The sequence below is a fragment of the Perca flavescens genome, chromosome 9 (genome assembly GCF_004354835.1).
Source record: "Perca flavescens isolate YP-PL-M2 chromosome 9, PFLA_1.0, whole genome shotgun sequence".
NCBI classification, from domain to species: domain Eukaryota; kingdom Metazoa; phylum Chordata; class Actinopteri; order Perciformes; family Percidae; genus Perca; species Perca flavescens.
In genome coordinates, this window is record NC_041339.1 from 6,156,315 (window position 1) to 6,172,273 (window position 15,959).

Consider the following 15,959-nt stretch of genomic DNA (forward strand, 5'->3'; position numbering starts at 1 on the left):
TTATAACAACAACAACTTTCTTTTATGCAATGAATTGGTGGAGGCGGACTTTCTCTGTCATCGATATTGTGTAAATGAAATGAAATGCATTGTAGGCTTTGCTAATAATGTCTATATTTTCAGATATATTTTAATTTTGTGGAAAAAAAAAGAAACTATCAAAAAATGATCAAACAATAATCAGGCTGGCCCACTGCAGTAACTCCAAGGACCCCCATAGTTTTTTTTCTTTTCTTCCGGAAACAGCCGAAGGTGGCCGACGCCTCCCGAGCGTGTATATGGAGAAAATGTGAGGGATGCCGCTCTGTCAGAGAGGAGCCGCCGCGGACGGGCAGGGAGCAGACGGATACCGCCGTCTTCCCGGGAACACTAACCCACAGTGAGAGAGAGACAGTCCGGCAGCGGGAGCGGGGATTTACCTGACACTGCTTACGGACCTTTTACGGACCTTTATTTTTTTTTCCCTCCAATTCACCTCGGGGGTATTAGGGCAAGTGTTGCGGGACTGGACTCTTTTTCTAAACTGTGTCTGATCTCGGGACCTCCCTGCTCTTCTTGTCTTCAACATCTTTTGCCGAAATGCAGACGTCCTGGAAGCCCTAGGAAATGGTGAGTTATGGCATTCTTTCCAAGAACTGCTTGGCTGTGTGAAGTGTCAGCTGTGTGACTATGTGTGCGGTGGTCGAAGGGGCGTCCTGCAGACTGGACACGCTGCATGCAACACTGAATCACATCATTCACACACAAGTCCGTCAGCTCTCACTTGCATCTGGCCTCGCATCTTACACTGACACAACATAACACCCAAATCTATTCAAAATCAATACACTGTTTGCCCGCAAAATTGCATATCCTGTCTCAAAGGGAATGACTTATAGCCTACCATAGCTTGTATCCGCAGTTTTCCCATATAATCCTAAATAGGGATTTTTTTTTTTAAAGTCAACTTTTACAGGCAAATTGTGTTAACAAAGGTCTTTTCTCACAGATGGATATTAAGCTGTAAAAGTTGTATTACAATGTATGCTTTTCATGAAGGGTTTGTAGTAAGGAGTCAGAAGAAATCAGTCAGATTTTGTATTCTGTGCCTTTATGATTAACAAAGATTCCTTATTTCAGCTTTTAAAATGCAGAATGCTAAGGTATTTCCTTGCCAAAAATAAATAATGGCACACTGGTGCTCTAGGTTACATTGAAAACATTTGCAAATCAAAGCACCCATGTCATTTTATACAAAATGACATGTCCGTATCAAACCTGTCATTTTGCATAATTATGGCATTATTTGCATCATGTATTAGTTTAATTAGGTCTTGCCTTTCATAACAGGGCTCTCTGTTCAGACTCTCTGGTCAGTTGACCGTGGTATGATATTCACATTAGAATCCACTGGTGACGTGATAAAAGAAAACTCACTTTCAAAAACTGCGTCTTGCATGTTTGACCCTTTGGGAAAAAAACAGTGTGACTTGCAGACTATTCTGTAATGCATCCATGCTTTCGAAAAATGAAAGCCTACAGAAATTGCATCACCAGCAACACCTCAGGTTAATGGCACGCTGTATTGTTTGTAAGAAACACTATATATACGAATGCATTACTTGTGTAGCCTATAGAGCAGGCCTATTGCTGTAGTGACAAATGAAAGTATAGTCTAGCTGCTGCACAAATGCTCTACTCTGGACTGAGATTCAGTCTCAGCTCTGTTGCGTTGTCTGTGTTGCAGCCCATGTGTTTCATGCTTATTATTAGCCAGTTATATTGTATGACTTAGCCCTCAGTGCTGCATTCTTTTGGCAGTTTTCGAAAGCAAGAATAGCAAGCTGTCCTGTTCATGCGCCGGATGAGCAAATCCAAATGCTTGAGGACTAAATAAGGCAGAGGAAGAAGAGGAAGGAGAGTGCAGTTCACCTGGGTTTGACAGAGCCTTAATTAGACTGGACGGAGAAGAGAGAAGGAGTGAGGTATAGGCGGAGGGAATGAGTGCAACAGATGAAGGCCGAAGAGGAGCTGGAGTCACGGAAACAAGATGCAGACAGAGAGGAGGTGGAAGGAGTGTTCTGCGTGTTGTTCATCCACCTTGATAAATGCATCAGCTGGATGGCAGCACTGTGGATGAATAACGGAATGCAGAGAGTGAGAGAGAGAGTGTGTGTTTGTGTGTGTGTGTGTGTGTCTGTGTGTATGTTTCTCTTCTCATCCTAACGAAGGCTGCATGAGATTCAGACCTGAATGTTGAATGCATCACTGCCCTCCCCACACACACACGCACACAAATTATTTCACATATATCTCCACACCAATATACCTATATATCCACCCACATTCATTAGTTAAAGAGTCTGTTTTATTTTTTACCAAAATAACAAACTAAGGTGTTGCTTTGTCTATTAACGTAGTTTGTATGCGTTTGTGCCAGGCACAGTATGACTCGTTCCACTATCAGAATTTGGCTGGGCTGTCGGAGGTCTCTAGTTCGCCTGCTCTATGGGCTGCACAGTGTCAATCATCCGGATAATTTTATACGCAGTTTTGGCTCCATGAAGTGCCATAGAGCAACTCTCATAGGAATTAATGGGGTTCCTCCTTGAAAACTGTATCCCGTTCTACTATTACATCCATGGTTTGTGCTTAAGCGCTGTAAACCCACCTCCCCCCCCAAAAAAGTGCAGTTTGTCCTTTGCTGTAATATGTGTCTTTGTGGCTGCAGTCGCTGTGGAGTTTATATTATATAGCGATGCTTCGTCAGGTGTCTTTGACGTTTGCTACTTGGGTTGGGTATCGTTTGGGCGACATTTAAGAACGGCTAAGGCCATATGGTCAAAATTAAATGATTTATTAAAATGTAATAAAAAATAACTTATAACAATAACTTATTTCACCAGTAAATTGCTGGTAAACGACAAAAACAAACACTAGATGGAAAAAAAGGTATTTTACAATAACTTTGAATGCACCACGAGGCTGACAAGACAAGTTTCAAGTGATGCACTGTCTGTGTTGTTTTTCCGACAACGGCAGCTGCAGACTGTTACGTCTCGGTGTTGGAATCCTCTACAGGGAAATACAGTCACACCGTTTAACGTTAGCTGCATAGACTGTTAATATTAATGGACAACGCATCCGGTTCGGCGAAGTGCTGCAAATGTGGAAGTGCCTTAAACCTGCGTTCTGAATTCCAGCAGGGGGCGACACGTGCGGTTCTTAAAGGAGGTCGGTTTCTGTAGAAGTCTATGAGACAGTGACCCACTTCTCACTTGATTTATTACCTCAGTAAACATCTTCATAATGAGTTTATTGTCTCAATTGCTAGTTTTAAGTCTTCTGCAACACAAAAGGATGTTCATTTGTTGAATTATGGTCTCGTTGATTTTAAAATTGGCGATAAAGCAGGGGGTGTTTTAGGGCGTGGCTATGATGTGATTGCCAGTGAAAGTGTGTAACGCAACGTTGAGCGTAAGGGCTCCTCCCTCACTCCTCTCTCTGCGCCCGTAACGGCAAACTCGACGATGGATAGCAGATCTCCACAAACCAATGGGTGACGTCACACATGCGCTGTCCATTAATATACAGTCTATGGTTAGCTGTCAGCATTTTAACCGTGTTTAATCCAGCTGCTAGCTAACGGTAGGCTAACGTTACCTGCTGCCAAGTGTAGTATGTTAACTAGGGTCACGTGCAGCGATTTCTGTTGCCTCTAACAAAAAGTCTCCTTTAGCATCTCGTTCAGACGCAGTGGGGCTTTCAACTAGTTAGGGCTTGGTCGGGACTCTTGGCGTCACTTTTTGACACACTGGGTCAGGACTGATTTGGCGTCATTTAGAAAAAGTAGGCTACGCTTAACTGACATGCGGCACAAGAATGGGACAGTTAGGTTTAGGAAAAGATAGTGGGTGGGGTTAGAAACGTTTCGGTGACATGCGGAACAAGAACGGGACATGAACCCCATTCTCCTGGGGGAACGTCCTGTGTTGTTTAGTCTTGCATTGCTAGACCACAGCCCTGCAAAAGAAGGTTTGGCCCCTCCACACATAAACGGTCAGGGCTTGTTTGCATTTCTCTAAACCAATCACTATCGTCTTGGGAGGCACTAATCTACGGCTGCAAAGAAGGTGGATTTGTAAAATAGTCTCGGGAAGGAACTTGTTTTGGTGGAACATTTGCACCCTGTTAAAGAAAATGTACAAACATACAATATTAAAAGGAAGTTAACTGTTCACACAATACAATAACATGAGCTACAAATTAGCTGGATAGACGGTTAAATGCAATTTTCCCTTATCAGTGTGTATTTTGTCCACAGCAAATCCCCACCAATCGGTCCCAAAATGGCAAATCTGACGCTGAAAGACACTGACCCAAAGGTGCGTTTTCCGTCCTCATATTTAAACCAGAGAACGTTAACGGTCGCAATTTTAAACACGGTCGTAGTTCGTGGTTTTGAACGTAACTGTCGTGGTTTTAAACATGCCGCTAACGTTGTAAAACGGTCGCTGTTTGGTTATGTTTTTAGGCACCAAGACTTCTTAGTTAAGTTGGAAAACAATTGTGGTTTGGGTTAAAATCCGACGTTACTTCACTTACGGTTATGCATGTGATGCTGAAGATCGATGGTGTTTTAAGGCCCCAACATCGACTTCAAGGCAGCGCTGCGACCGTCGACTTCAAGGAACCGAACCCTAACCTTAACCCTAACCCTAACCATTGCCTAAAACGTTGGGGGCTTAAAACACCAAACACCGATGCTGAACTCTTTGACCTATGGGAGCGTTTTTTAGCGGAGGACTGTCTCGACTGAGTCCACATCGGCATTGTCCACATCGGCATTTTGTCATTTAGTTAGACGTTAGAGCCCCTGAAATTTGGCACGTCAATCAATCATTAGCTGGAAATATGGAAACGCCCATGTACTTTATCTACTTTGAAAGGACTGCCTAAGGGCTCCAAATCCACCCATTTTGCATTTTATTTTTATTTTTAAGGGCCAGTAAAGACATATATGACAGCTGATTGTGCCTTTTGAATCCATTGTACACGGTTTTGTCAGTACCCCTACCAAATTTCATGGCTCTAGGAGTTTTGAAGTTTGAACCCTAAAAATGATTTTCCGCCAAAAATGCTTTTTGAGGGTACGAAAATGTTACTTTAAATAAAATGAAATCAAAATGAAATTCTTTTTTGGGGTCTCAAACAGCATATACATAAAATCTAAAAGTAAACAAAAACCTCTAATCTGACTTGACACAGAATTACCCCGATATCATTTCTTCACTGCAGGTATGGGATTGAATCTGACTGCAAACTTGTGCTTCTTTGTCTTGATCACAGTTCCATCTAAGGCTCTGGCTGCTGATTGTTTCACAGCTGTACGTGGGCTGGTTTCCCTCCATCTCTGCTCACACTCAGCCGTCCTCTCCACATTGATAAATTGTGTGTAATTTCAGGGATGAACAAGCATGAAAACATATGGGTGGAGGGGGCTGCTATATTTTGGCATTGTGTATATACAGCATTTCCATCCAGGTTAGAGTCTGCATATTGAGAGAAAGAGGACTACAGAACCCTGCAGGCTGGAACCAGACCCATGCTGAGATGGTTCCATACAGGACCCTAATAGTGCTATAATTAGCCTGTTTAGAAAGTTTCTGTAGTTTCATGTAGATGGTGGCTACTTGAGGCCGATACCCAGAGTTGAGAATGATAGAAATCTGATAACAATATATCAGTATAACATGTAAAATAAATGATCAAATAAATGTCAGTGGATCATTTTCAGACTAAAATTTAAAAATAAAACAAGCTTGTGAGATGTTGTCTCACAAGTCTCATGTCTGGCTTTGTGACGCTCCAAACCTGGAGTTTTTAAAGATATTTTTTAGGGCTTTTTCATTTATTAGAACATCTGAAGCAAGCCAGGAAATTGGAGAGAGAGAGAGAGAGAGAGAGAGAGAGAGAGAGAGAGAGAGAGAGAGAGAGAGAAAGACAGAGGAGACGACATAGAGCTAGAGGTCACCCCAAAACCTAAAGTTTTAATTAAATTCTTGAAGCTCATTTTTTCTTCGGGGGCCATTTTCTTGGCCATAAACCAAAGATCATCTCAGGATGTTGTTTCTCAACTCAGTGCTGCACTCACAAAAAAAAATTCCTGTACATCATTCCTCAGCAGAAACATCAGTTTTCATCATTTTCTCCTGTTAACATGAAAGAGAACAGAGAGCAGATGCTAGGCTCTCCGTTTTTATTTAGCTGGTGCCACAGTTGTTTCCCCAATGAGATCAGATTACAGCAGGTTGCATTTCCTGCTGCTGTAGCATCTTCAAAGAAAAGCATATTTCTTAATCAAGTTTTGTAACAACACAGACAACCGCTCCCTGCTATCATCCCATCCCATCTGTCTGTAGTATACACAAGGGTTATTTATGGGGAGTTTCTCTGTAAGTATGGAGAAAGAGAGCTTTGCTATTAGTGATAAGTCCCTGAATCGACAAAGGTTACATCATGTATCAACATATTCTCACTCCCATCGCGTAAAATATGGACGCTTGGTCAGGTGCCTTTTGGCGTTGTTATTGACGATAAAAGCCAACCAGCCTCCCTATGCAGATTTTCGGGCTTTTGTACTACTCGCTACCGTTGTCGCTCTTAATACTACGTCATCTCCAAGCGCCGCAGACCTGCTGCTCTGCCCGGTGCCTTCTACACACACACTGAAGAGTGCTTTTTGCGTTGTATCTGACACTGACAGCCACTGCCCAACAGTCGGGTTGGATGTATAATAAGTTTACATGCTATATAAAGCTCAACAGTGTGGTTCCAAAAGTAAAAATCCCATTCATTTTCTCCATAAGGATTTGGATTATTAGGGTTAGGTGATGCCATCCGAGGTAGACCACGAGCTATGAGATGTAAAACAAAGGTTTATGCTCCTGTAAAAGTCGATATGAAATCAACCTTGTTTTAACAAAAACACGTAGTATTCATGATATCATGAAGTACTACACTACCCAAAATCCTAAGCGTTACATCCATGTCTCTGATTGGTGAAACTTGCTGTAACCATGAAAACGTTTACCGTACCCGCGAAACTGCAAATGGCTATAGCGAGCTGTTACCACTGAAGTCTCGGATCAAATGTTATTTTGCGCTGAATCAAATGTTTTATGGTTACGATTTATCTCGTAGCTGGTTGGCCTGTTTCCAGGCTTAAAACTCTTTACATAAGCATTTAATGAAACGTCAATGTAGATATTGATAATGATCAAAATCACTTCCGGAAGCAGAGCCGTTCAAAAAGTGGGCGCTCACTGTTGAGCTCTATTGTCAAACCAAATATTAAGACAATATTGAAAGGGCATTACGTTTTATTTAAACAAATCTATTCTGTGGTAGTCAGTAATGATGTACATGCACTCCTGGAGTTTTTGGTCTCTTGGGAAACTCATTTGATAGGTGTGGACGTGATTGGATGGGAGTGTTCAGTTTGTCTCTTGCATGTCGTGGTATTGTTCCTGGGCTGATTGACCTATCTACAGAGCAGTCCAGCTTGTCTCCTTTCATTCCCTGGGTGGAACAGGACCACAATAGCCGAGCCTTTCAGGGAGACTCTCTATTGTTTGCTGTTTCATCTCACCTCAGAGCCAGGGCAAGATCCTATCAGCACTGGCAGACCTGTAATTTCCCCACTGTCACACAGAATGGTTGCTGGTATCGAAAATTATCTCTGCAATGGGTATTTGGCCTGTGCAGTTTTTTGAGGATGTCCTGCTTGAATACCGTAATGTATTTATAGTTGAAACAGGATGTTTGGGGGGGACACAACCTGCTGATCGACTGTTTAGTAGCAGAGATGCATTTTACCAGAACACACTGCTATAACAAGTACACCCTGTTTACACAGGCAGTTCAGCCCTGTGTGATCTGGGTGTATTTATATAGAAGCATTCATAAATGTAATGACTTGGCCATAAAAAGAAATATAGGTAAACTAATGTGACAGGCATGGGCGCATCAACATGAGGAGAAAATGAGCCTGACAATTAAAGTCTAAATATATATATATATATATATATATATATATATATATATATATATATATATATATATATATATATATATATATATATATATATATAAAACACAAGCATGAGTTAACATGCTCAGGAAAGTACATATTTGGAAATTCTATAGGTGGAAATAAATATTACAAATAAGAATGGGAGGGGTTTCAACAGTGTGAAAAATACATGTTAGAGAGCTCATTAGGCCATATTGCATGATATTATTGCATGGTTTTTCTTTACAAACAGAAGGATATGCATACAATGGGAGGTGACCTAAATTACTGTAAAACAAAGTTGTTTTTTTGAAGTGTCTACTGTATGATTAAAAGTAAGAAGGCTATTGTATGTATTGTATAATTGAAAAAAAAATAAAATAAAAGGGAGGTTGTCCTAGTAATTAGTGGAAGCCCAGTGGGGTTAAGCTGATATGAAGTGAAACAATTAAAACAGCCTATGAAAAGCAGAAATATTATATAAACAATTATATAACGATGTTGATAAAAAATTATCATCTCTGTAAGACAAATTGAATGACCTGCATGACATACTAAAGTAAAGTGTAGGCGTCTATATATATAGAGGTGTACTCCTTGATGCATCGATATATATCATAGAAAAGGAATGAGAGTAGAACGGACATTCCCATTCAAATCAACATAGCAGGATGGCCAGAGCGGCGGCCATTTTAATTTGTACCATTGCCATCCCAAAACCAAGGGTGTAAGCCTCTCCCTGGAACGTGTAGCTTCTATGGCACCATTTTGATGCTACCAAGCCATCACCTCCCGTTAGCGTTCCATTGACTGTCATTAATTTTGGCGCCACTTTGACAGTGAATAACTTTACATCTGAAGCATTTAAAGACTCTATTTGTCCATTGTTTATTTCTAAAGAAACACGACAATGTATAAAAGGCTCCATTACCTTGTACCTCACGTTATGGCTCTTGTAAAAATAGGCTAACGATTGTGTCATAACCACATGACTTACTGTCGCATAGTAGAGGAATTACCATATAGTACAAATGAAGCTCGCAGGCAGTTTCGACTTACATTAGCTGTTTAAGTTTAATTACTAATGTTAACTAGCATTTTAGTTAGCAGTAATTAGCCTGTGCTTATGTTACCACCTTACATATACCTACGCTCTCCGTCTCTGTAAGACTGGGAATGATTGAGATAAAGATACAAAATAAAATACAAAGGAAAGAATGTACAAATGTATGTACAAGTGGCAAATACAAATGACCACCTACTAAGTATTTATAAAGATGTAAGTAAAACCTATGTCTGTGCAAGTTGCACTTAGTGCAGTATTGTGATGTATATGAGTCTTATCCAACACTCAGTGATGAAGTGTTAAAATGTTGTATTGCCTGTGGTAGGAATGATTACTTGTAGCGGTCAGTGCGACAGCAAAGCTGTCGAAGCCTCTTAGAGTAGAGTAGAAAAGAGTAAAGTATCAGTGTTGATGAATTGCCTTGAATTTTGATCAGTGGTTGAGAGGCTCTGCTGGGATGCTGTTGATATTCCTCTGTCCTCCTCTTGTGCACAAGACTGTACCGTCTCTAAAGTTGCGTCTCGGGCCTCCGTCTGTTTTCTCTGTCAGCTGTGGCTCCGTCACACGGCTCTACTGCTTGCTTCCCTGTCAGAATCATAAGCCGGCTATTTACTGCACTGCTTCAATTAATAGGAACTAATGAGCAGACGGCTGAGTTGTGGAATAATGCCAAATACACGTGCAGTTGATTAAAGCTGTGTTAATATGTGTATGTAGGGCAGGGTAATAATTCAATATAATAATTTATCGTCTTTTAATGGAATCACATCGTGATGAAATCATATATCGAGATATCGTGATATAGGCCTACAGTTACCTTGGCTTAATTGATACTAACAAACACATACGTTCTCAATTTTCTCAGAAAATCTGTTTTGTTTTAACATCGCACTATTTTTGTGCATGCATGTGAAAATAGTCAGTATATAGTTGGAAATAAATTTTTTCTCTATAATTTCTCTTGAAACATTATTGATGATTATTTATCTAAAATGTTTATCAGTGTTTTAAGCCCCCAACGTCTCCTTCCAGGCAGCGCTGCCTGGAAGGCACTAGGATTAGGCAATGGTTAGGGTTAGGGTTAGGGTTAGGGTTGGGGTAGGGTTAGGTGCCTTGAAGTCAACGGTCGCAGCGCTGCCTGGAAGGAGACGTTGGGGGCTTAAAACACCATCGAGCATCTAAAATCTCATTGTAAAAAATATTTTGTGAAAGCACCAATGGTCAACCCTACAATATCGTCGCAATATCGATGTTGATGTATTTGGTCAAGAATATTGTGATATCTGATTTTTTTCCATATCGCCCAGCCCTATGTGTATGACAGATCCGACATAGAACCCACGCTGTCTGTGAAGCCTCCCTTCCACCCTGCACCAAACTGCTGGATGTTCTGGATGAATAGATTCCAGTGTTGCAACTGTGACTCGGTCGTGCCCCTGGATGCTCTCTGAATGTAAAAATCTTGCCTCATCATCAATTCAAGGCTGTCACTGTATGAGGGCTATGCAGTCTTGACAGTTGATAGTAACACTTATGTTTAATAGGTTGAAGAATGAAAAGCCAATATTCACTCATTTGTCATTGTTTCCCCACAGTTGGTTTCTGGCCAATGTGAGAAAGCATTTCAAACAAACATGGTGCAATTACACATGTGAATATCTAACAAACATATTCCGCAACATATGTAGGCCTATGTGAAATGTCAATAGATTAAATTCATCTCATGGTCGTCCCATTACCATTAAGCATTGCTTTGCCACACATACTGAGTTAACTTTCACACTCAATAACAATACGTTCTTATACAAAACCAATACACAGTCAAGTCAATTTATTTACTGCCTGATATTACACATAAGTTAATCAGTGAATGCTACATTTCATCCCATGTTTCTTCTTGCAAGGAGTTGTATTTCTGTTGAAGTCTGAGATATTTTTTTGCAATCGTTAGTCCTGCTGGCTAAAACATGCTCTGCCTGTGCTGGTGTATGTACTGTACGTAATTTATGTGACAGGAGGTCATGCTGCTTTTATAAAAAGCTATTTTCTGCCTATTTCACCTGCTGTTGAATTTACTTTGCTCAGTGACTTCCCTCATTAAGAGTCTCTGGAGGGTTCATATCTCCTGAAAAAAAAAAAAGCCAGCAGTCATTTCTAAGTGCTGGTTGAGCATGATCTGTAATCATAACAACACTTAAAATGTCCCAGCCCCCACAGACTGAGGTATTGGAGGGAAATAGTTTGACAGAACATTACCAAATCACAGTCCAAATCAAGTCCCTTTTTTCTGGAGCTTTCAACAGTATCCCACAGTCTTTATCATTGAATGGAATTTGCTCAGTTGTCATGGAGATGGATCTGTTGACATGCAACCTTAAGCCGCCTACAAATTATAGGTGGCAAAACCGCTTTGCGCTGGCCGTTCCATTGACTATGCGCTCATAGTTCAAATTAATTCTACTTTGACGCTGACCTGAGGGTGCATTATGTCGGCAGGAGAATTTAAAAGGCAACCGCGACAAAAACATTTTGGTACAGCCCTATTTCTGATACCGTGGTGGTAGAAATTTTGCTGTGGTAGGCTGCCACTACAAAATCAACTTAGAGGAAACACTGAGTCAACATTGACAAGGAAATTGCTATGGATAAAATCATAATGGCTACTGAGCTTGTCCATGACAACTAAGCCAAATCTATCCACTGATGATGACCATGCGATACTGTTGAAAGCTCTGGAAAAAGCAAACTAGTGGACCTCGATATGTAATTGTTTCGTCAATAACATATTTGCTTTTATTTAGTTATCCGTGAAACTGTCAAATAATGCTGTCATACTTTATTTAAGCAAGAGCATGTTGTGATTATATCACAGCTGAAGGGCGGTGTTCGGCCTGGCGTGAAGTGGATGATTGGAAGTAGCTAGTAAATGGACAATTTTATTTATTTTCTGAGCCCACTAGATGGCATTCTTGGTTAAAAAAAAACTAAAAAAAATCAAGGAATGGCAACTCAGTGTGCTGTCAACCCTTTTTTGAACAGAGAGCGCCATCTAATGGGCTCAGAATATAAAGAAAATGCTTCAGGAAGCTTCATGAGGCTTCATTTATTTTGACCATCGATCATTTCATGATATGGCCATGGATATCCTAATAGCAAAAATACCCTGCATTTAAGGGCGATATCGCCCACTCCTGTCAAATGAATGACCAGTAAGTTTAGATTTTGTTTAGTTGAGTTTAGTTGATTATTAATAAGTTGGACAGACAGATGGACATTTTGCACAAGCTTTGTTTAATAAATGTAATGAATACACAGTATATGCTATGCTATCATCATTTACTTGCCTTTCTCAATGTAAGTTGCTTTAATATTTTGCTGGCCATTGTCCAATGTATATGGCTGGGTATTGTTAAAAAATATGACATACCAGTACCGATACCAATACCGTGTCTTTAAAACCGGTTCCTAAACGATACTTTTTTCAATACCAATTTTATGAAACAAAAAGAAATCACAACATTATAGCAAAGGTCTTTGTATTTATTTTTCAGCTCCAACTACGTGAGCCGTCTCTGTGTAACGTAGAGATTTTCCTGCGTGTCTCTACGACATCTAACGTTAGACAGGCAATCACAGACATTATTACATCTTGTTAGAATGCATCCTGCATGCTGATTGGCTCACTGACGCTGCTGAGATTTACTCTAAATTGGGTATTTAGAGGCAAATCAGTCAGTGCCTAAAAGTATTGAATTGGGTACCCAGCCTTACCGATGTAACATCCATTGTATGTCCATTCTTAATGAATATACTACACAGCCACCTGCCAGCTATTTGCAATTGGCCATGTGGCTACAACCCTTGAGTTGTTCCAAATCAGAGTTGAAATCCGGCCACCGAACAGACCTGCTGCCGTAGCTGTGTGCTAGCACTCTGCAGGAAAACAAGTGCTTCTGACAGGCAAACATGGCCACCAGCAGCTCTGACAGAATCAGAGCTCCCCGCTTGTGGAAACACAAGAGGGCGATTAATTTATCTAAATGGAGCATGGGATGAATTATCTACATGTTTCCTATTTTTAGTGAAATACTGTTGAGCCTAATGACACAAAATGTTTTCTGAGATGACGTTTCATTTTTTCGTATTTGCTGTATCACATACGGAAGTCTGCACTGAGTGATGTATCTGCTGATTTATAAAATGAAATGAACCAACTCAATTTGGACTTGGTGTTGGACATAAGAGGCATTCTTTTATTCATTTTTTGCATTTATGTATGGGAAATTTACCATACATAATTAATAATGCACAATAAAGTCAATATCACTTGCTTTGTCTTCAAATAAGGGCTGACATTTTCACACGTCATTTTAATATCATTCATTTTACACAGTAAGTCATTTTCTAGCCAATACCATGAAATGGTTGTGTATAGAAAAGTAAAATAAATTTGTTTAAGAATAAGCAGAATAAGCCCAGTTGTTTCAATTTCAGCAGCAGAATACAAAATGGCAGTAATAGTGGACCAAGCAAGGGCAGTATGTACTGTATAGCACATTTCATACACAAAGTGGGCACATGTACATGTGCGGGCCTCCTTTTTGGGGGGGGGGCTGTGCCCCAGTAGAGCTTTATGTCTAGCAATGCCACTGGACTAGGGTTTATCTGACATGGGCTTTCCAAAGCTGATTCAGATGTTATCTGCTAATATTCAGTATGAATGTAATCTTTTTCATGCTAAAAAATAACTTCTTCGCTGTTCTCCTAGAATGTTATTGCCCGGTCTTACAGAACATTTAGGCTGCCATGGTGCATTAAATAAATAAATACATTTAAATATATCATGTCAGATTTTCCAGACTGTGGGCTGGGAGGAAGCTCCATCGTATCAGAGGTAGATTCTAGTGAAAGCCTGGTGTCTGTTGTTAAAAGGATTATTACAGACGGGGGTTTTAATTGTCAGGCGGGGCAGGAAGCAAGAGCAGTCAGACAATCAGTCATCGTGTGTACAAGCTTCTTCCAGAACTACTTCATTTGGAGGTAAAGCTGAAAGTGAAAAGTGTGTACGTGCACAACTACTGTAACAACTAAGTTTGTTGACATGCTTTTATGTAATTGAACATTTTTTGTTTTTGACTGTATTGTATGTCTGATATAGTCTATTTGGTCGACATAAAGCCCAACAAAATTCAGCAAAAAACGTTCTTTAGCCATCATAGAATTTAGCAGATCAAGCAAAACAATGCATTCTGATTACATTTCTATTCCCACACATCCTGTTTCACAGTGGTGTAATTGCAGTTGTCTTTTTGGTTTGGTGCACAACTACGCGGGCCAAAATGTATTAGTGATCAAAATCTGCGAGGGGGCCCGAATTTGGCCCGCAGGCCTTGAGTTTGACACCTGTGGTATAGTGGGAAGGAGGTTACAATAACCGTATTGTAACCTCTGATACTGGTTAGCCAGGTGTCAGGCTTTTGGCGCGTGCCCCTGGTACTCCAGCAGACTTCCAGGAGGGGAGAGGGAGGCCAGGCTGGAGGCCGAGCCCACGCCCGCGCCTCACAGACAGCTGACCTCCGTGGCTCACACACCCCTGGTTGTGAAGGTACGGACTTTGGGTTGTTTTATGCTTGTTTTGGTCGGCGCATTGTGGAAGGTGTTGAGAGAATGCGATTAGGTAATCGCAAAGACAGCGATTTGGTGTAACATTTGGTTTCAAAAAATTGTATTCTTCCTTTTATTATTATATTCACTGCTTAACAATTTTTCCCAAAAACACCATACTATGAGATTTCCATTTTGTCAGAAAGCACAGCCCACTCAAACTGCTTTAAAGGAACACGCCAACTTATTGGGAATTTAGCTTATTCACCATAACCCCCAGAGTAAGACAAGTCGATACATACCCTTCTCATCTCCGTGCGTGCTGTAACGCTGTCTGACGCTTCCAGCATTAGCTTAGCCCAGCACAGATCCTGCAGGTAACTGGTTCCAACTAGCCTACTGCTCCCAATTGTGACAAAAGTGAGAAAATAACGCCAACATGTTCCTATTTACATGTTGTGATTTATAGAGTCAAAGCCCAAGTACTATATTCTTCCGCCTGAGAATATAGTTCCCAGTTTGTTTACTGTTAGAAGATGGCTGTGTCTCATGTTACGTTGTTTTTTGTACACGCTTTGACTCTATAAATCACAACATGTAAATAGGAACATGTTGGCGTTATTTTGTCACTTATTCGGAGCAGTAGGATTACTGGAACCATTCACCTGCATGTTCTGTGCTGGCCTGATGCCGCTGGAGCCGTCAGACAGCATTACAGCATGCATGGAGATGAGAAGGGTATGTATCGACTTGTCTAACTCTGGGGGTTACGGGGAATAAGCTAAATTCCCAAGAAGTCGGCGTGTTCCTTTAATATCTGCATGAAATGAAACACACTTTGGAATAACATCAAAGACATTATTTATCTCCAGCCGTGCTCACTAACTTGTAATGTTTTAGTTATTCAAGATAGTTCCAGCTGAATTTCGGGAAGCAATTTTTCTCCAACATGAATATAACTGTGTAAATAAATCCTACTTGATTATCTGTCCAGAAAAAAAAAAACGGCATAAGCGTGGCTTCTTTACGGCAATGAGCGAATATTTTATTACACACAGTCATTCACTTCCGTTCCAATCTAGTGGCCGTGTCTGTCCTCGCTTTCCTTTATAACTGGCCACTCCAACACCTATCTGCGTCCTGTTAGAGGGAGGCTCAATAAAAGCCCTATAAAAGACACTCCATACACTTGCCTTTACAGCTTTCATATTGCTACCACTGGCTCGGTACTGCACA

At 40.7% G+C, this 15,959-nt stretch overlaps 1 protein-coding gene across 1 annotated transcript in view; it reads left to right on the top strand.

The window, feature by feature from the left end:
* Nucleotides 1-318: 318 nt before the first annotated feature.
* The window catches only part of ptprfa (protein tyrosine phosphatase receptor type Fa), a 404,110-nt gene continuing 388,469 nt past the window's right edge, over nt 319-15,959 (top strand). Inside the window, exon 1 of the mRNA XM_028586901.1 lies at nt 319-609. The gene's annotated coding sequence lies outside the window, so the exon portion shown is untranslated. The remainder of the gene's footprint in view (nt 610-15,959) is intronic.